Source organism: Clarias gariepinus, chromosome 16 (genome assembly GCF_024256425.1).
Source record: "Clarias gariepinus isolate MV-2021 ecotype Netherlands chromosome 16, CGAR_prim_01v2, whole genome shotgun sequence".
NCBI classification, from domain to species: domain Eukaryota; kingdom Metazoa; phylum Chordata; class Actinopteri; order Siluriformes; family Clariidae; genus Clarias; species Clarias gariepinus.
In genome coordinates, this window is record NC_071115.1 from 10,140,896 (window position 1) to 10,159,611 (window position 18,716).

Genomic DNA, 18,716 nt, shown 5'->3' on the forward strand with positions numbered 1-18,716 from the left:
AATGCTCTACCACTGAGCTACACCCACAAGACATGCCTTGGCTTATTGTTGCTAAGTTTAATTAGGGTGGTTTGAAAAAGCATATTAGTATAGCTTTCACTGGACATTGTGACAACAGACTTTTCATTATTTGCCTGACTCTATTAACAGAGCACAAGTCTGTAAGATTAAAGCAAACCAACCCTGACAGGGGGCACCCGGATTTGAACCGGGGACCTCTTGATCTGCAGTCAAATGCTCTACCACTGAGCTATACCCCCAAGACATGGCTCAGTTTCTTGATGCAAAGTTTAATTGGGGTGGTTTGCAGAGCATATTAGTATAGCTTTCGCTGGACATTACAACAACAGACTTTTGTTTATTTCCCTGACTCTATTAACAGTGCACGACTTTGTAAGATTGTTTTTTCCTTATTCATAAAAACTGAAAAGACTGCAGTTAAATGCTCTACCACTGAGCTATACCCTGAAAACACCACTCAGTCTCTTGTTGCAACGTACAATTGGGGTGGTTTGCAGAGCATGATAACCTATCTTTCACTGGTGGTTATGACAACAACATTTTGGTTATTTCCCTGACTCTATTAACAGAAAACAGTTCGGTGAACTTAAAGCAAACTTACCCTGCCAGGGGGCATCCGGATTTGAACCGGGGACCTCTTGATCTGCAGTCAAATGCTCTACCACTGAGCTTTACCCCGAAAACAGGCCTCAGCTCATTGTTGCAAAGTTTAATAGGGGTGGTTTGAAAAAGCATATTGGTAAAGCTTTCACTGGACATTGTGACAACAGACTTTTCATTACTTGCCTGACTCTATTAACAGAGCACAAGTCTGTACGATTAAAGCAAACCAACCCTGACAGGGGGCACCCGGATTTGAACCGGGGACCTCTCGATCTGCAGTCAAATGCTCTACCACTGAGCTATACCCCCAAAACATGCCTTGTCTTATTGTTGCTAAGTTTAATTAGGGTGGTTTGAAAAAGCATATTAGTATAGCTTTCACTGGACATTGTGACAACAGACTTTTCATTATTTGCCTGACTCTATTAACAGAGCACAAGTCTGTAAGATTAAAGCAAACCAACCCTGACAGGGGGCACCCGGATTTGAACCGGGGACCTCTTGATCTGCAGTCAAATGCTCTACCACTGAGCTATACCCCCAAGACATGGCTCAGTTTCTTGATGCAAAGTTTAATTGGGGTGGTTTGCAGAGCATATTAGTATAGCTTTCGCTGGACATTACAACAACAGACTTTTGTTTATTTCCCTGACTCTATTAATAGAGCACAACTTTGTAAGATTGTTTTTTCCTTATTCATAAAAACTGAAAAGACTGCAGTTAAATGCTCTACCACTGAGCTATACCCTGAAGACACCACTCAGTCTCTTGTTGCAACGTACAATTGGGGTGGTTTGCAGAGCATGATAACCTATCTTTCACTGGTGGTTATGACAACAACATTTTGGTTATTTCCCTGACTCTATCAATAGAAAACAGTTCGGTGAACTTAAAGCAAACTCACCCTGCCAGGGGGCATCCGGATTTGAACCAGGGACCTCTTGATCTGCAGTCAAATGCTCTACCACTGAGCTTTACCCCGAAAACAGGCCTCAGCTCATTGTTGCAAAGTTTAATAGGGGTGGTTTGAAAAAGCATATTGGTAAAGCTTTCACTGGACATTGTGACAACAGACTTTTCATTATTTGCCTGACTCTATTAACAGAGCACAAGTCTGTACGATTAAAGCAAACCAAGCCTTACAGGGGGCACCCGGATTTGAACCGGGGACCTCTCGATCTGCAGTCAAATGCTCTACCACTGAGCTATACCCCCAAAACATGCCTTGTCTTATTGTTGCTAAGTTTAATTAGGGTGGTTTGAAAAAGCATATTAGTATAGCTTTCACTGGACATTGTGACAACAGACTTTTCATTATTTGCCTGACTCTATTAACAGAGCACAAGTCTGTAAGATTGTTTTTTCCTTATTCATAAAAACTGAAAAGACTGCAGTTAAATGCTCTACCACTGAGCTATACCCTGAAGACACCACTCAGTCTCTTGTTGCAACGTACAATTGGGGTGGTTTGCAGAGCATGATAACCTATCTTTCACTGGTGGTTATGACAACAACATTTTGGTTATTTCCCTGACTCTATCAATAGAAAACAGTTCGGTGAACTTAAAGCAAACTCACCCTGCCAGGGGGCATCCGGATTTGAACCGGGGACCTCATGATCTGCAGTCAAATGCTCTACCACTGAGCTTTACCCCGAAAACAGGCCTCAGCTCATTGTTGCAAAGTTTAATAGGGGTGGTTTGAAAAAGCATATTGGTAAAGCTTTCACTGGACATTGTGACAACAGACTTTTCATTATTTGCCTGACTCTATTAACAGAGCACAAGTCTGTACGATTAAAGGAAACCAAGCCTTACAGGGGGCACCCGGATTTGAACCGGGGACCTCTTGATCTGCAGTCAAATGCTCTACCACTGAGCTATACCCCCAAAACATGCCTTGTCTTATTGTTGCTAAGTTTAATTAGGGTGGTTTGAAAAAGCATATCAGTATAGCTTTCACTGGACATTGTGACAACAGACTTTTCATTATTTGCCTGACTCTATTAACAGAGTACATGTCTGTAAGATTAAAGCAAACCAACCCTGACAGGGGGCAACCGGATTTGAACCGGGGACCTCTTGATCTGCAGTCAAATGCTCTACCACTGAGCTACACCCACAAGACATGCCTTGGCTTATTGTTGCTAAGTTTAATTAGGGTGGTTTGAAAAAGCATATTAGTATAGCTTTCACTGGACATTGTGACAACAGACTTTTCATTATTTGCCTGACTCTATTAACAGAGCACAAGTCTGTAAGATTAAAGCAAACCAACCCTGACAGGGGGCACCCGGATTTGAACCGGGGACCTCTTGATCTGCAGTCAAATGCTCTACCACTGAGCTATACCCCCAAAACATGGCTCATTTTCTTGATGCAAAGTTTAATTGGGGTGGTTTGCAGAGCATATTAGTATAGCTTTCGCTGGACATTACAACAACAGACTTTTGTTTATTTCCCTGACTCTATTAACAGTGCACGACTTTGTAAGATTGTTTTTTCCTTATTCATAAAAACTGAAAAGACTGCAGTTAAATGCTCTACCACTGAGCTATACCCTGAAGACACCACTCAGTCTCTTGTTGCAACGTACAATTGGGGTGGTTTGCAGAGCATGATAACCTATCTTTCACTGGTGGTTATGACAACAACATTTTGGTTATTTCCCTGACTCTATCAATAGAAAACAGTTCGGTGAACTTAAAGCAAACTCACCCTGCCAGGGGGCATTCGGATTTGAACCAGGGACCTCTTGATCTGCAGTCAAATGCTCTACCACTGAGCTTTACCCCGAAAACAGGCCTCAGCTCATTGTTGCAAAGTTTAATAGGGGTGGTTTGAAAAAGCATATTGGTAAAGCTTTCACTGGACATTGTGACAACAGACTTTTCATTATTTGCCTGACTCTATTAACAGAGCACAAGTCTGTACGATTAAAGCAAACCAAGCCTTACAGGGGGCACCCGGATTTGAACCGGGGACCTCTCGATCTGCAGTCAAATGCTCTACCACTGAGCTATACCCCCAAAACATGCCTTGTCTTATTGTTGCTAAGTTTAATTAGGGTGGTTTAAAAAAGCATATTAGTATAGCTTTCACTGGACATTGTGACAACAGACTTTTCATTATTTGCCTGACTCTATTAACAGAGCACAAGTCTGTAAGATTAAATCAAACCAACCCTGACAGGGGGCAACCGGATTTGAACCGGGGACCTCTTGATCTGCAGTCAAATGCTCTACCACTGAGCTATACCCCCAAGACATGGCTCAGTTTCTTGATGCAAAGTTTAATTGGGGTGGTTTGCAGAGCATATTAGTATAGCTTTCGCTGGATATTACAACAACATACTTTTTTTTATTTCCCTGACTCTATTAACAGTGCACGACTTTGTAAGATTGTTTTTTCCTTATTCATAAAAACTGAAAAGACTGCAGTTAAATGCTCTTCCACTGAGCTATACCCCCAAAACATGCCTCAGCTCATTGTTGCAAAGTTTAATTGGGGTGGTTTGAAAAAGCATATTGGTATAGCTTTCACAGGACATTGTGACAACAGACTTTTCATTATTTGCCTGACTCTATTAACAGAGCACAAGTCTGTAAGATTAAAGCAAACCAACCCTGACAGGGGGCACCCGGATTTGAACCGGGGACCTCTTGATCTGCAGTCAAATGCTCTACCACTGAGCTATACCCCCAAAACATGGCTCATTTTCTTGATGCAAAGTTTAATTGGGGTGGTTTGCAGAGCATATTAGTATAGCTTTCGCTGGACATTACAACAACAGACTTTTGTTTATTTCCCTGACTCTATTAACAGTGCACGACTTTGTAAGATTGTTTTTTCCTTATTCATAAAAACTGAAAAGACTGCAGTTAAATGCTCTACCACTGAGCTATACCCTGAAGACACCACTCAGTCTCTTGTTGCAACGTACAATTGGGGTGGTTTGCAGAGCATGATAACCTATCTTTCACTGGTGGTTATGACAACAACATTTTGGTTATTTCCCTGACTCTATCAATAGAAAACAGTTCGGTGAACTTAAAGCAAACTCACCCTGCCAGGGGGCATTCGGATTTGAACCAGGGACCTCTTGATCTGCAGTCAAATGCTCTACCACTGAGCTTTACCCCGAAAACAGGCCTCAGCTCATTGTTGCAAAGTTTAATAGGGGTGGTTTGAAAAAGCATATTGGTAAAGCTTTCACTGGACATTGTGACAACAGACTTTTCATTATTTGCCTGACTCTATTAACAGAGCACAAGTCTGTACGATTAAAGCAAACCAAGCCTTACAGGGGGCACCCGGATTTGAACCGGGGACCTCTCGATCTGCAGTCAAATGCTCTACCACTGAGCTATACCCCCAAAACATGCCTTGTCTTATTGTTGCTAAGTTTAATTAGGGTGGTTTGAAAAAGCATATTAGTATAGCTTTCACTGGACATTGTGACAACAGACTTTTCATTATTTGCCTGACTCTATTAACAGAGCACAAGTCTGTAAGATTAAATCAAACCAACCCTGACAGGGGGCAACCGGATTTGAACCGGGGACCTCTTGATCTGCAGTCAAATGCTCTACCACTGAGCTATACCCCCAAGACATGGCTCAGTTTCTTGATGCAAAGTTTAATTGGGGTGGTTTGCAGAGCATATTAGTATAGCTTTCGCTGGATATTACAACAACATACTTTTTTTTATTTCCCTGACTCTATTAACAGTGCACGACTTTGTAAGATTGTTTTTTCCTTATTCATAAAAACTGAAAAGACTGCAGTTAAATGCTCTTCCACTGAGCTATACCCCCAAAACATGCCTCAGCTCATTGTTGCAAAGTTTAATTGGGGTGGTTTGAAAAAGCATATTGGTATAGCTTTCACAGGACATTGTGACAACAGACTTTTCATTATTTGCCTGACTCTATTAACAGAGCACAAGTCTGTAAGATTAAAGCAAACCAACCCTGACAGGGGGCACCCGGATTTGAACCAGGGACCTCTTGATCTGCAGTCAAATGCTCTACCACTGAGCTATACCCCCAAAACATGCCTTGGCTTATTGTTGCTAAGTTTAATTAGGGTGGTGTGAAAAAGCATATTAGTATAGCTTTCACTGGACATTGTGACAACAGACTTTTCATTATTTGCCTGACTCTATTAACAGAGCACAAGTCTGTAAGATTAAAGCAAACCAACCCTGACAGGGGGCACCCGGATTTGAACCAGGGACCTCTTGATCTGCAGTCAAATGCTCTACCACTGAGCTATACCCCCAAGACATGGCTCAGTTTCTTGATGCAAAGTTTAATTGGGGTGGTTTGCAGAGCATATTAGTATAGCTTTCGCTGGACATTACAGCAACAGACTTTTGTTTAGTTCCCTGACTCTATTAACAGTGCACGACTTTGTAAGATTGTTTTTTCCTTATTCATAAAAACTGAAAAGACTGCAGTTAAATGCTCTACCACTGAGCTATACCCTGAAGACACCACTCAGTCTCTTGTTGCAACGTACAATTGGGGTGGTTTGCAAAACATGATAACCTATCTTTCACTGGTGGTTATGACAACAACATTTTGGTTATTTCCCTGACTCTATCAATAGAAAACAGTTCGGTGAACTTAAAGCAAACTCACCCTGCCAGGGGGCATCCGGATTTGAACCAGGGACCTCTTGATCTGCAGTCAAATGCTCTACCACTGAGCTTTACCCCGAAAACAGGCCTCAGCTCATTGTTGCAAAGTTTAATAGGGGTGGTTTGAAAAAGCATATTGGTAAAGCTTTCACTGGACATTGTGACAACAGACTTTTCATTATTTGCCTGACTCTATTAACAGAGCACAAGTCTGTACGATTAAAGCAAACCAACCCTGACAGGGGGCACCCGGATTTGAACCGGGGACCTCTTGATCTGCAGTCAAATGCTCTACCACTGAGCTATACCCCCAAAACATGCCTTGCTTTATTTTTGCTAAGTTTAATTAGGGTGGTTTGAAAAAGCATATTAGTATAGCTTTCACTGGACATTGTGACAACAGACTTTTCATTATTTGCCTGACTCTATTAACAGAGCACAAGTCTGTAAGATTAAAGCAAACCAACCCTGACAGGGGGCAACCGGATTTGAACCGGGGACCTCTTGATCTGCAGTCAAATGCTCTACCACTGAGCTATACCCCCAAGACATGCCTCAGCTCATTGTTGCAAAGTTTAATTGGGGTGGTTTGCAGAGCCTATTAGTATAGCTTTCACTGGACATTACAACAACAGACTTTTGTTTATTTCCCTGACTCTATTAATAGAGCACAACTTTGTAAGATTGTTTTTTCCTTATTCATAAAAACTGAAAAGACTGCAGTTAAATGCTCTACCACTGAGCTATACCCCCAAAACATGCCTCAGCTCATTGTTGCAAAGTTTAATTGGGGTGGTTTGAAAAAGCATATTGGTATAGCTTTCACAGGACATTGTGACAACAGACTTTTCATTATTTGCCTGACTCTATTAACAGAGCACAAGTCTGTAAGATTAAAGCAAACCAACCCTGACAGGGGGCACCCGGATTTGAACCGGGGACCTCTTGATCTGCAGTCAAATGCTCTACCACTGAGCTATACCCCCAAAACATGCCTTGTCTTATTGTTGCTAAGTTTAATTAGGGTGGTTTGAAAAAGCATATTAGTATAGCTTTCACTGGACATTGTGACAACAGACTTTTCATTATTTGCCTGACTCTATTAACAGAGCACAAGTCTGTAAGATTAAAGCAAACCAACCCTGACAGGGGGCACCCGGATTTGAACCGGGGACCTCTTGATCTGCAGTCAAATGCTCTACCACTGAGCTATACCCCCAAGACATGGCTCAGTTTCTTGATGCAAAGTTTAATTGGGGTGGTTTGCAGAGCATATTAGTATAGCTTTCGCTGGACATTACAACAACAGACTTTTGTTTAGTTCCCTGACTCTATTAACAGTGCACGGCTTTGTAAGATTGTTTTTTCCTTATTCATAAAAACTGAAAAGACTGCAGTTAAATGCTCTACCACTGAGCTATACCCTGAAGACACGACTCAGTCTCTTGTTGCAACGTATAATTGGGGTGGTTTGCAGAGCATGATAACCTATCTTTCACTGGTGGTTATGACAACAACATTTTGGTTATTTCCCTGACTCTATTAACAGAAAACAGTTCGGTGAACTTAAAGCAAACTCACCCTGCAAAGGGGCATCCGGATTTGAATCAGGGATCTCTTGATCTGCAGTCAAATGCTCTACCACTGAGCTTTACCCCCAAAACATGCCTCAGCTCATTGTTGCAAAGTTTAATTGGGGTGGTTTGAAAAAGCATATTGGTATAGCTTTCACAGGACATTGTGACAACAGACTTTTCATTATTTGCCTGACTCTATTAAAAGAGCACAAGTCTGTACGATTAAAGCGAACCAAACCTTACAGGGGGCACCCGGATTTGAACCGGGGACATCTTGATCTGCAGTCAAATGCTCTACCACTGAGCTATACCCCCAAAACATGCCTTGCCTTATTGTTGCTAAGTTTAATTAGGGTGGTTTGAAAAAGCATATTAGTATAGCTTTCACTGGACATTGTGACAACAGACTTTTCATTATTTGCCTGACTCTATTAACAGAGCACAAGTCTGTAAGATTAAAGCAAACCAACCCTGACAGGGGGCAACCGGATTTGAACCAGGGACCTCTTGATCTGCAGTCAAATGCTCTACCACTGAGCTATACCCCCAAGACATGCCTCAGCTCTTTGTTGCAAAGTTTAATTGGGGTGGTTTGCAGAGCATATTAGTATAGCTTTCGCTGGACATTACAACAACAGACTTTTGTTTATTTCCCTGACTCTATTAATAGAGCACAACTTTGTAAGATTGTTTTTTCCTTATTCATAAAAACTGAAAAGACTGCAGTTAAATGCTCTACCACTGAGCTATACCCTGAAGACACCACTCAGTCTCTTGTTGCAACGTATAATTGGGGTGGTTTGCAGAGCATGATAACCTATCTTTCACTGGTGGTTATGACAACAACATTTTGGTTATTTCCCTGACTCTATTAACAGAAAACAGTTCGGTGAACTTAAAGCAAACTCACCCTGCCAGGGGGCATCCGGATTTAAACCAGGGACCTCTTGATCTTGATCATACATAATGATAAGGGGCAGAGTTGAGGGCACCTTAGTTACTATTCTTAATGTCTATGCCCCTCCAGGTAGCAAATATACCTTCTTAAGACTCTGTTTAACCTAATAACATCCAAATTGCAAGTCATCTTTCTCTGCGGTGGGGATTTAAATGTTTTATTAGATTCTAAATTAGATTCTTCAAACACTTCCACCCATTTGGCGAGTCCAACATATAAATACAATGATAAAAGAAATAGGTCTGATTGATGTATTGAGAGACTTTCATCCAGGACATTGAGACTATACTTATTTCTCATATCGACATACATCATAATCAAGAATTGATTACTTTCTAGCATTTGGACAAGACAAATTTAGAATTAAAAATTGCAATATAGGATTAATTGATATATCTGATCATGCATTAATATCACTTTATCTTAACTAAGAAATTAAACCAAAAAACACTCTCTGGATATTAAACTCTGGCATTTTAAATAATATAGTGATTAGGGAACAAGTTGTAGTAGAAATTAAACAATATGTTGAGCAGAATGATAATGATTTAGTTTCACCTTCTATAATATGGGACGCATGTAAAGCAGTTCTTGGGGGGAAAAATTATAGCCATTACGGCTACCTGAAAGAAATATAGACTTAAAAAACTTAACAGACTTACAAACAGTCTAAATAAATTAGAATTGGAAAACAATTTTTTTTTTCTAAATTTCTTAATTGGAAATTAAGTAAGTTAGAACAGAGTTGAATCCACAAGAAATAGAAAAAAAAACTAACGTTTTTAAAACAAAAATATTATTAGATTAGATTAAATTTAACTTTATTGTCATTGCACATAGTTACAAGGCAAAGAAATGCAGTTAGCATCTAACCAGAAATATAAGTTAGCAGTGGGGTATAAACATATATACAGATCTATATATACTATACATAAATAAATAAAAATAAAGGCTATGTATGAATTGGATTTTTAGAAGAATATACAGTATGTATATATTTAAATGAATATACAGTGTAAAGTGAGCGGAGATGGATGACTTAATTGACTGAATAAGTGTAGATATGTCTAAATATAAGTATATGGGATAAAGAAACTATATATGGTTGAATTTACAGGATGTGCAATAGTATGAAAATATATACAAATAAATATGAATAACTTAACAGCTGGAAGGAGAGTATATCTATACACACATATATAGATATATCAATATACATATATTAGTGTACTGTCTAAGTGCAGATTATACAAGTGAATGTACAGGGAATATTTACAGAGATATTATACAGGGATGTTGGGTTATCAGTGATGATGATGCCGTGCATGTAAAGGGGTTAGGTGGTTGGTGAAGTGTTCAGTAAGGTAACCACTGTAGGGTAAAAACTGTTTCTCATCCTGCTGCTCTTGGCTTTTAGGCATCTGAACCTTTTTCCAAAGGGAAGGAGAGAAAACAGTTTATATGCAGGGTGAGAGGAGTCTTTCACAATGCTACGGGCCCTACGCAGACACCTTTTCTTGTACACCTCCTCAATGCCATGAAGAGGGGTACCAATGATGCGCTGGGCGGTTTTCCACCACCCTTTGGATGGATTTACGGTCCGAAACAGAGCAGTTACCGTACCAGACTGTAATGCAGCTGTAATGAGTCTAGAGGTAAAGCAATGAAGCTATTAGCTAGAAAGTTCAATTCAATTTATTTATATAGCGCTTTTAACAATGGTCATTGTCTCAAAGAAAGTTACGTAAGCAACAGGCCGATGAGACAATATAGAGGATACAAGACCCAATATCAAAACAGCAATTCCATAAGTCATAAGATATTCAGAGTGTGTGAAAATTATTACAAAAAAATTTCAAGCTCAAGCACAGATTGTAAATTCTTTCAAAATTGATTCCTTTCTCACTTCCTTAAAACTTTCTTCGGTTAGTGAGACCTGGAATGCTGAATTAACTGTAGATATAACTGAGGAGAAGTTAAATAAAGCAATATCCAGGCTTAAAAAAAAACAAGTCACCGGGGCCAGATGGTTTTTCATTTGAGTGGTATAAGGTATTTAAACAACAACTTATCCCCATTTTATTACCAGAATTTAATCATGTTTTACATAAAAACATTTGCCGCCCTCGTGGAGAGAGTCACTTTTTTTTGTTATTTTAAAGGAGGGGAAAAACAAACAAGATTGTTTAGCTTATAGACCAATCTCTGTCCTAAACATGGACTACAAGTTGTTTGTCTCAATCCTATCTAAAAGATTAGAATTGATAATGCCGGAACTAATTTACTCTGACCAGACTGGTTTTATTAGGGGTAGGCAAACACAAGACAACATCATTCATATTCAGGACTCTAAATTACAAGATGTTCTCCTGAGCCTTGATGCAGAGAAGGCTTTCGACTCTGTCAATTGGCTTTTCCTTAAGGGCATTCTTACCAAATTAAATCTTCATGAGAAATTTAGTAGTTCAAAATATATACTCATACCCCACTGCGAGAATTAAAGTAAATGGTAATTTATCGAGGAGCATTGCACTTGAGAGGGGTACTGGACCGAAGGAAAGGGGTGCCCTCTCTCTCCTCTGCTCTTTGCATTGTTTATTGAACCCCTGGGGCAATGGATCAAGTTCTAAAATAAAAAAGTATTAACATCAAAGAAAATGAACATAAAATAGCTTTATTTTTGCGGACTACATATTGGTTTATCTAAAGGATCCAACTGAGTCATTGATTGAGTTAATGAAAACTTCGAAAACATTTAGCTCTTTCTCAGGATTTTAATTAAATATTTTTTAAACTCAGGTACTGACCTTTAATTATAACCCCCAAAACAAAATTTAAAAAAATTACTCCTTTAAATGGGATCAAACATTTATAAAATACTTATAAATATCCCTAAGGATATGAACAAATTAGAAACGCTTAATTATGGTCCTATTAATAAAAAATAAAACTTGACATTGTCAGGAATCGCCACTAAAGGGCACTGTTTTGCCATTTGTAGTTTTTGTTTTGCAGACTCGGTTTCCCAGAACGCACCTCGGTCAGGTGATGCGGGAGCACACCTGAACCGACGTAGGTCGTTAAATCTTCAATAAAGAGCTGATTAGGCTGGGTAACTGGGTCGAGCATTGAACGTTTGTACGTACTGTCCAGTGGGCATTTTTGTTTTGTTTTGTTTATATGTTGGTTTATTTTATATTGTTATTTTGTAGTGCATGTTATCCCATAACTGCTAAGCATGTCCCCAAGCTAAATGTGTTTATGGTGTTCTAGTGTGTGTGGAGCTGTGTCGGTGTTGAGTCATGTCGTGTCGTGTCGTGTTGTGTGTTAGAGTACAGGTAAGCAGTGAGCCTCCAAGTGTCCCCTAGCCTCGCCTCTGTGCTTCTGTGTCCTTAGCCTTAAGTGTTTTAGCTATTTGGTAAGTGTAGCTAGGTGTGTGTTAGACTAAGGACGTGCTTAGCTAATTGCCATGCTTAGCTAATTGACATGTCTTTAGGCTTAGTCTCATGTCTCTCTGAGTCTCTCGTCTTGTCCCCGTTTTCAGCTCCATGCTTAGCTTGAGTCTGTGTTTCGTCCTTAAGCATGTGTCTCAACATAATGCTTATATTTTGTGTAACAGGTATTAGAGCCTGTGTTTCATCCTTAAGCCTGTGTCTCAACATAGTGCTTATATTTTATGTTTTAGAGTCAGTGTCTTGTCAGTTAAGCATGTATTTCAGTATAATGCTTATGTCTTGTGTCTTGTCCTCTAGCCTGGGTATGGGTCAGTTATGGGTAGTATAATTTAAGTGTTCATTTCTTTTTGTTTCTTAGGGAGTTCTGTTTCTGTTATATCCTGAATAAAGACTCATTTGTTCAAAAACACCCCTCTGCGCCTATGCCTGCCCTTTTCTGCCCACGGCATTAACAAAAGCCTATACCACTCCATCATGACAGACATTGCAAGATGGAATCTTTGACCTTTTTTTTTTTTTTTTTTTTTTTTTGCATGAGATCTAGATTCGGTCAAGAAAAACATACTACCATGACTGCTTTATCTATTTCACTCTTTGCCTGTCCCCTTGCCCAAAAAAACAATTCTCAAAATGGGATAAACTGATCTCCAGATTTATGTCAAGGCAAGAAACCAAAAGTAAAATTTAGAACCCTTCAACTGAGTAAAGATAAAGAAGGGGTAGCTCTCCCATGTTTACAAAATATTTTTGGGCAGCACAGTTAACGATAATAGTCTGTTGGTGCAACCCAGAATATCAAGCAAGGTGGAAAGATATACAGATTGGTTGGTTTGACAGGACCCCTATTCAAGCTAGCATTGTAGATCATCATTTAACTAAAAATAAGACAGAAAATCAATGGATGAAGATAACACTATGGCCTTAAGTAAAACCTGGTTTGAAAGGAAGCCCAGTTGAACAATAATAATGCAGATTTAAAAAAAGGTATATAAAAGAGATATAAAACTGAAAAGCTTACGGCACCTGGTATTCCTAGGCAGTCTCCCATCCAAGTACTAGCCAGGCCCAAGGCTGTTTAGCTTCCGAGATCAGACGAGATTGGGCACTCTTAAACAGCTGGAGCAAATTATAATTCTTTTGTTTGTTTTTCCCTTATTTTTGAAACTTGTACTGTTAAAGTTAAAAAAAAGCTAATTTGCCCGTCATCTAATGGTGAATTCCAGGATGTTAATGCACAATGACACAAAGGCAAAATAACCACAATCTAGTTTTATGAACATGATAATGAATTCAGTGTGCACCACGGGCCTCCTATTTAACTAATCTGAATCCCATGGACAAGGATTAAGATGAGGTTGGACCTCAAAGCATATTGTAGCATTTTTCACCGCTAAGAAGGATGTTTGAGAAACAAGTGAGCTTATTTGCTGCCCAATGCAATGGCTGAGAGTACTTTATTTCACATACACAGTCATACAAAACCATGAGCAACACATTCACATGAAGACTACCTCCAATTCAGCCTAAGCATAAACCAGAATACATTTCACACATCACACACATACAGGGCCGAAGCCTCTAAACCAAACACCTTTCCCCAACATGGTGAACACACCGACATCCCCGCAAGGCATGCTGGTCGTCAGCCGCCGCCCCGCCCACGCCACAATATTATTATAGCTTTCACTCGGCTTTTCGACAACAGACTTTGTCTTTATTTCCTGATGCCATTAAAGCATAATTCAATTAGATTACTGAAAACCAACCCTGACAGGAAGGACCCCCAGCTACCCCAGGGGTAGCTCAGTGGTTAAGGCATTGGACTACGATTCGGAAGATCCCAGGTTCAAACCCCACATCCACCAAGTTGCTACTGTTGGGCCCTTGAGCAAGGCCCTTAACCCTCAACTGCTCAGATGTGTAATGAGATAAAAATGTAAGTCGCTCTGGATAAGAGCGTCTGCCTAAATGTAAATTTTAGTTTTTTCCCTTATTTTTGTACAGTTGAAGACTGAAAAAATGTAGTTTGTCTGCTAATTTGCCAATTATCAAATGGCAAATTTCATGATGTTACTGCACAGCGATACAAAGTCAAAGAGGCATTGAGATGAGCGTGGACCCTGGGGAATCTGCGGGAATTTCATCATACTGTGTTAGTATAGCTTTCACTGGGCTTCTCGACAATAGCCCTTTTGTTATTTCCCTGACGCTATTAACAGAGTAAAGCAAAATTTGGTTAGCTTAAAGCAAAGCAACCCTACCAACAGGCACACAGACTTGAATCAAGGACCTCATGATCTGCAGTCAAATGCTCTATCACTAAGCTATACCCCCAGGACATGGCACACTTAAAGCGAATCTGATTCTTTTTTCCTGAAACAACGCTGACAGGGGTTTCCCAGTTTTTGACCAGGGATCTCTTGAGTCAAAATCCTCTACCACTGAGCTCTGGACATGTTTAAATTTGTTATAATAATGTTACATAAGAGACAATGAAGCAGGTAATATAGGATCAATTGTTTGGTACCTGAGCTAAAGATAACCTATAAAGAAGGCCTTGGTAATTAATTATCTGGAACGCAACAGAATTATCTGGAATACAACACCAAATTGATGGACTTCATTGTAAAAGTCAGATGAGCTGAAAATCACACTTACTCACCTGCACATCAACTAAGCTCTTTTTGAGAGTGTTTCCAGCTTTAAATTCCTTGAAGTCCACATATCTGAGGACCTCTGAGTTACTGTGGGCTACAGAGGCACAAGAGAACCTTTATTTTCTGAGGAGACTTAAAAAGTCACACCTCTGCTCCAGGATGCTGGAGAACTTTTACCACTGCACCTTTGGGAACATCCTTACAAACTGCATCTCAGTGTTGTATGGCAACTGTATGGCTTCGGACCGCAAAGCCCTTCAGAGGGTGGTGAAAACATCCCAAAAAAGTCATTGGTATTCAGCTACAGTACCAATCCACGTTGAGGACATTTACAAGAAACTAGTCAATTTCAGTCTATATTGCCCTGCTTTTTCCGCTCAGCATTTTAAACCACCCATAATTTGCAAAGTATTCATTTTCACCAGCTATTTTTTAAAGGTTGATTAGTGATGTGACATTTTTAAAGCTAGTTCATGATATAGAATTAAACTTTCACACCATCATAGCCCTAGTGCCATACAATGAGATATATGCACTTAAGTGCCATACAATGAGATATATGCACTTAAAATACTTTACAATGTACAATTTTTAAAAACTAAATTATTTATAGGAAACAGTATGTTGTTTTGGAAACTGTTGGTTGACAATTAAATCAGGAATGGGTAATCCTATTAGGATGAGCTGCAGCGCATGATAACTGTGCTGAGAATCAGAATCTCTTAGACTTTACTTTAACCAAGAAAACCCAAATGCAACCTCCACTTAACATGCCATTAGTGTTCCCAAGACTTAACACTGTCATATATAAAAATAAAAAACATTTAAAAAATTTACTTGAAATGCCTAGACTCCAAATGCGTTATGTTTAATTCACAGACGAAGACTACAAATATAATCCTGACAATTCTTCCCAGTAAACTATGTAACACTTGGCGTCCTGAACACACACTTCACACTCGCTATTAATTATTAGAGATTAATTATTAATTTTTGTTTAATCAAAGTTTCTAACTGACATTTTCCAAACAGCACATAGACACGACAATGCCACCATCTAGTGTTTAAGCCCATGAGGTGCATCTCATCATGAGAACTAGTGGATGCTGCAGGTTTTCTTGTTTTTTTCAGGCTTTATCTAATAAAACTGTAAAAAAGTTATTTATAAAGTAAATATAACTGGTAACAATTATTTATATATTGTTTTTTCTTCGCTTTATAGGCTTACCTCTTAGGAGGGCTTGAACTATAAATAACAATGTACCAATGTACAGTACAGTACTGTGCGAAAGGCTTAAGCCAGCCCTAATTTCATCATAAATTATATTAAAATATGCAGCTTCAATTTTAAAAATGTGATCAAATGTTTTACTGTACCAGGCTGCAAAGTGCCTAAATATAAATATTTAAAATTGGTTGTGTATGTAACAACCACAGCAGCAACCTTGTTTCCCTTTCTCACCCCTTCCAACCACTCAATATTCAGCTTCACCATGCTGCCATACTATTTACTTGCCTAATCATCTGTTCTTCATCTGCACCTGTTTCTCATTGATTCATGCCTTAGATTAGATGATTTTTATGTTTAAATTATTAATAGGTCACTGTCACAAAAAAAAAAATGCCATGACTGACTATGCCTGAGTCCAGTCTAAAACTGAGATTAGTAAGACATTAATAAATTATGGTCAATCATTTTTTTAATTAAGATAAGAAGTCACCAGTGTACCAGAATATTTTACCCTGCTTCAGCAGCAAGCCTACATCAGTTAACAAGTTCAGTCATCATTTGGGAATATTTGATAAATAATTAATACATATGGAGAAAATCTCAATTACTTGGCACGCTGTTTCCTTATCCTCACTCGTCTTGTCCAAAGCAGAAAAGCCTGCTGAAACACTGGTCTTTTAAAGACTGCTGGCTTTTTATCTTTTTTAGCTGGTCAGTGCATAGTGCAAGTATTACTTTTAAACTTCTGACTCCAGATAAAACAAAAACCTATTTCCCTTTTGGATGCTGTTATATTGTGTGTATGTTTTATACTGTTATATCTTTAGGGCTAAAATAAAATTATATTCAAATAACTAACAGGTGTAACTAAGAGCAAATCTGATACGTTTATAACAAATTTAAATAACATGTTACATGCTTACCACTGCGGATGTTTACAGGATGTATACAGCATCTGAGCTCCAGTCTAGCTTTTCTCCGGAGTGCAATTTTACTGCTGCAATTGCGTTGTATCCCTTTCAAGAGATTGCACAGAGCTCCAGAGAGAGTTTCCAGCTGCATTTATGCTACAGTGAACTGATACCTGCCCACAAAAGGGAATACATTATATATATACATTTATATATTTATATATAATGTGCGTGTATATATATATATATATATATATATATATATATATATATATATATATATATATATATATATATATATATATATATATATATATTATGTACAGTAGATATCTAAAAATGGCAAATATTTTTATAGCAATGTATTCTGTATAATATAACCATGCAATCAGCTACCAACATTTGGCCGAAAAATGGTTTCTGAGTAAAGAAATTGCATTGTAACCCTATGCAGATTGATCAATTGTCTATTGCTTTGTCTTATGTTTTTATTATTGTTTTTATTATTATTATTATTATTATTATTATTAGATTGTGTAGCTTTTTGAGACCTTTTAGCATGCTTCACTTTGTCAGAAAGTTTCTATTTCAATTATTTTTTGGTTCAACAGGTCTGGCAGCAATCAGGCCTGAATGTGGCAAGTTTTTTCACACACAAAAAAAGTGGACAGTGGGACAGTTTTTCCCCCATGGGACAGTGGGACATTTTTACCTTACTAATTTAAATAATAATTTTTAAAACTCCATTTTGTGTTTAATTGTGTTGTCTTTGTGTGATAAAAAAAAATAAATTATTTGATGATCTACATCATTTTAACAAATATGGCAAAAAAAGGAAGAAAGAAATCAGTAATGGGGCAAATATGTTTTCTAAGCATTTGTATATTGTATATTACATTTGTATATTACACTGCCCAGTGCAAAAAAAAACAGAGGTTCACTTTGGATTTACAGTATATAAAATAATTTAATCCTGCAAATAAGCCTTTGACTTGATAGTTACTGTTCTGATTACTATTTTTACAGCTGGGTATAATTTTTTATCTTCACTGGTGAAAAGTATGAGTACCTTCTCATTTCTCAAAAAACAGTGTAAGAAAGGGTCAAATTATTAACCCGCATCAAACAAAGAAAACAATTGAGAGGGTGGAGAAAATAACTGCAATTGTGTTAAGATCTGTCTAACTGTCAATTATATGTTAAAAACCTTAATCTGAAAATCGCTGTTTGGGAAATCCTGCAGAAAACAGGGGGCACCCGGATTTGAACCGGGGACCTCTTGATCTGCAGTCAAATGCTCTACCACTGAGCTATACCCCCTCGAGCTTTATATCAACTTATTTTATATTATGTAGTGAGTTTGATAGTATACAGTATATAAATAGTATATACTGTTCATTCATTTTAGTGGTATTTTTAATAGTTTCATAGTCATACTCGGTGTTATGTGTTAGTGATTAGTTTCCACTATCGCTTAATTAAACTTCTGAGACATTTTATGTTGAATTTGAATACAAAAAAGCCAGATATTACCTCAATGTTTTAAAAGTATATAATCTTATTCCGAATGTGGTATAAATTCACAGCCTACGCTGTGTAAAATTCTGCTAACTTATTTGAGTTTGAAGCAAACAACTTCAAAAGACACCATTTTTAAATT

General features: G+C 38.3%; 16 non-coding genes across 16 annotated transcripts; all 16 read right to left on the reverse strand.

Moving 5' to 3' along the window:
- Positions 1–188: 188 nt before the first annotated feature.
- On the reverse strand, positions 189–260 carry trnac-gca (transfer RNA cysteine (anticodon GCA)). Its single transcript has one exon. It is a non-coding gene; the product is annotated as a tRNA-Cys (tRNA).
- A 601-nt stretch (positions 261–861) lies between these two features.
- Positions 862–933, reverse strand: trnac-gca (transfer RNA cysteine (anticodon GCA)). Its single transcript has one exon. It is a non-coding gene; the product is annotated as a tRNA-Cys (tRNA).
- A 161-nt stretch (positions 934–1,094) lies between these two features.
- Positions 1,095–1,166, reverse strand: trnac-gca (transfer RNA cysteine (anticodon GCA)). Its single transcript has one exon. It is a non-coding gene; the product is annotated as a tRNA-Cys (tRNA).
- A 601-nt stretch (positions 1,167–1,767) lies between these two features.
- trnac-gca (transfer RNA cysteine (anticodon GCA)) lies at positions 1,768–1,839 on the reverse strand. The gene has a single exon. It is a non-coding gene; the product is annotated as a tRNA-Cys (tRNA).
- A 602-nt stretch (positions 1,840–2,441) lies between these two features.
- trnac-gca (transfer RNA cysteine (anticodon GCA)) lies at positions 2,442–2,513 on the reverse strand. Its single transcript has one exon. It is a non-coding gene; the product is annotated as a tRNA-Cys (tRNA).
- Positions 2,514–2,907: 394 nt separating this feature from the next.
- Positions 2,908–2,979, reverse strand: trnac-gca (transfer RNA cysteine (anticodon GCA)). Its single transcript has one exon. It is a non-coding gene; the product is annotated as a tRNA-Cys (tRNA).
- Positions 2,980–3,580: 601 nt separating this feature from the next.
- On the reverse strand, positions 3,581–3,652 carry trnac-gca (transfer RNA cysteine (anticodon GCA)). The gene has a single exon. It is a non-coding gene; the product is annotated as a tRNA-Cys (tRNA).
- A 602-nt stretch (positions 3,653–4,254) lies between these two features.
- Positions 4,255–4,326, reverse strand: trnac-gca (transfer RNA cysteine (anticodon GCA)). The gene has a single exon. It is a non-coding gene; the product is annotated as a tRNA-Cys (tRNA).
- A 601-nt stretch (positions 4,327–4,927) lies between these two features.
- Positions 4,928–4,999, reverse strand: trnac-gca (transfer RNA cysteine (anticodon GCA)). Its single transcript has one exon. It is a non-coding gene; the product is annotated as a tRNA-Cys (tRNA).
- Positions 5,000–5,601: 602 nt separating this feature from the next.
- Positions 5,602–5,673, reverse strand: trnac-gca (transfer RNA cysteine (anticodon GCA)). The gene has a single exon. It is a non-coding gene; the product is annotated as a tRNA-Cys (tRNA).
- Positions 5,674–5,834: 161 nt separating this feature from the next.
- trnac-gca (transfer RNA cysteine (anticodon GCA)) lies at positions 5,835–5,906 on the reverse strand. The gene has a single exon. It is a non-coding gene; the product is annotated as a tRNA-Cys (tRNA).
- A 601-nt stretch (positions 5,907–6,507) lies between these two features.
- trnac-gca (transfer RNA cysteine (anticodon GCA)) lies at positions 6,508–6,579 on the reverse strand. The gene has a single exon. It is a non-coding gene; the product is annotated as a tRNA-Cys (tRNA).
- A 602-nt stretch (positions 6,580–7,181) lies between these two features.
- trnac-gca (transfer RNA cysteine (anticodon GCA)) lies at positions 7,182–7,253 on the reverse strand. The gene has a single exon. It is a non-coding gene; the product is annotated as a tRNA-Cys (tRNA).
- A 161-nt stretch (positions 7,254–7,414) lies between these two features.
- On the reverse strand, positions 7,415–7,486 carry trnac-gca (transfer RNA cysteine (anticodon GCA)). Its single transcript has one exon. It is a non-coding gene; the product is annotated as a tRNA-Cys (tRNA).
- Positions 7,487–8,087: 601 nt separating this feature from the next.
- Positions 8,088–8,159, reverse strand: trnac-gca (transfer RNA cysteine (anticodon GCA)). The gene has a single exon. It is a non-coding gene; the product is annotated as a tRNA-Cys (tRNA).
- Positions 8,160–18,304: 10,145 nt separating this feature from the next.
- On the reverse strand, positions 18,305–18,376 carry trnac-gca (transfer RNA cysteine (anticodon GCA)). Its single transcript has one exon. It is a non-coding gene; the product is annotated as a tRNA-Cys (tRNA).
- Between the last annotated feature and the right edge of the window lie 340 nt (positions 18,377–18,716).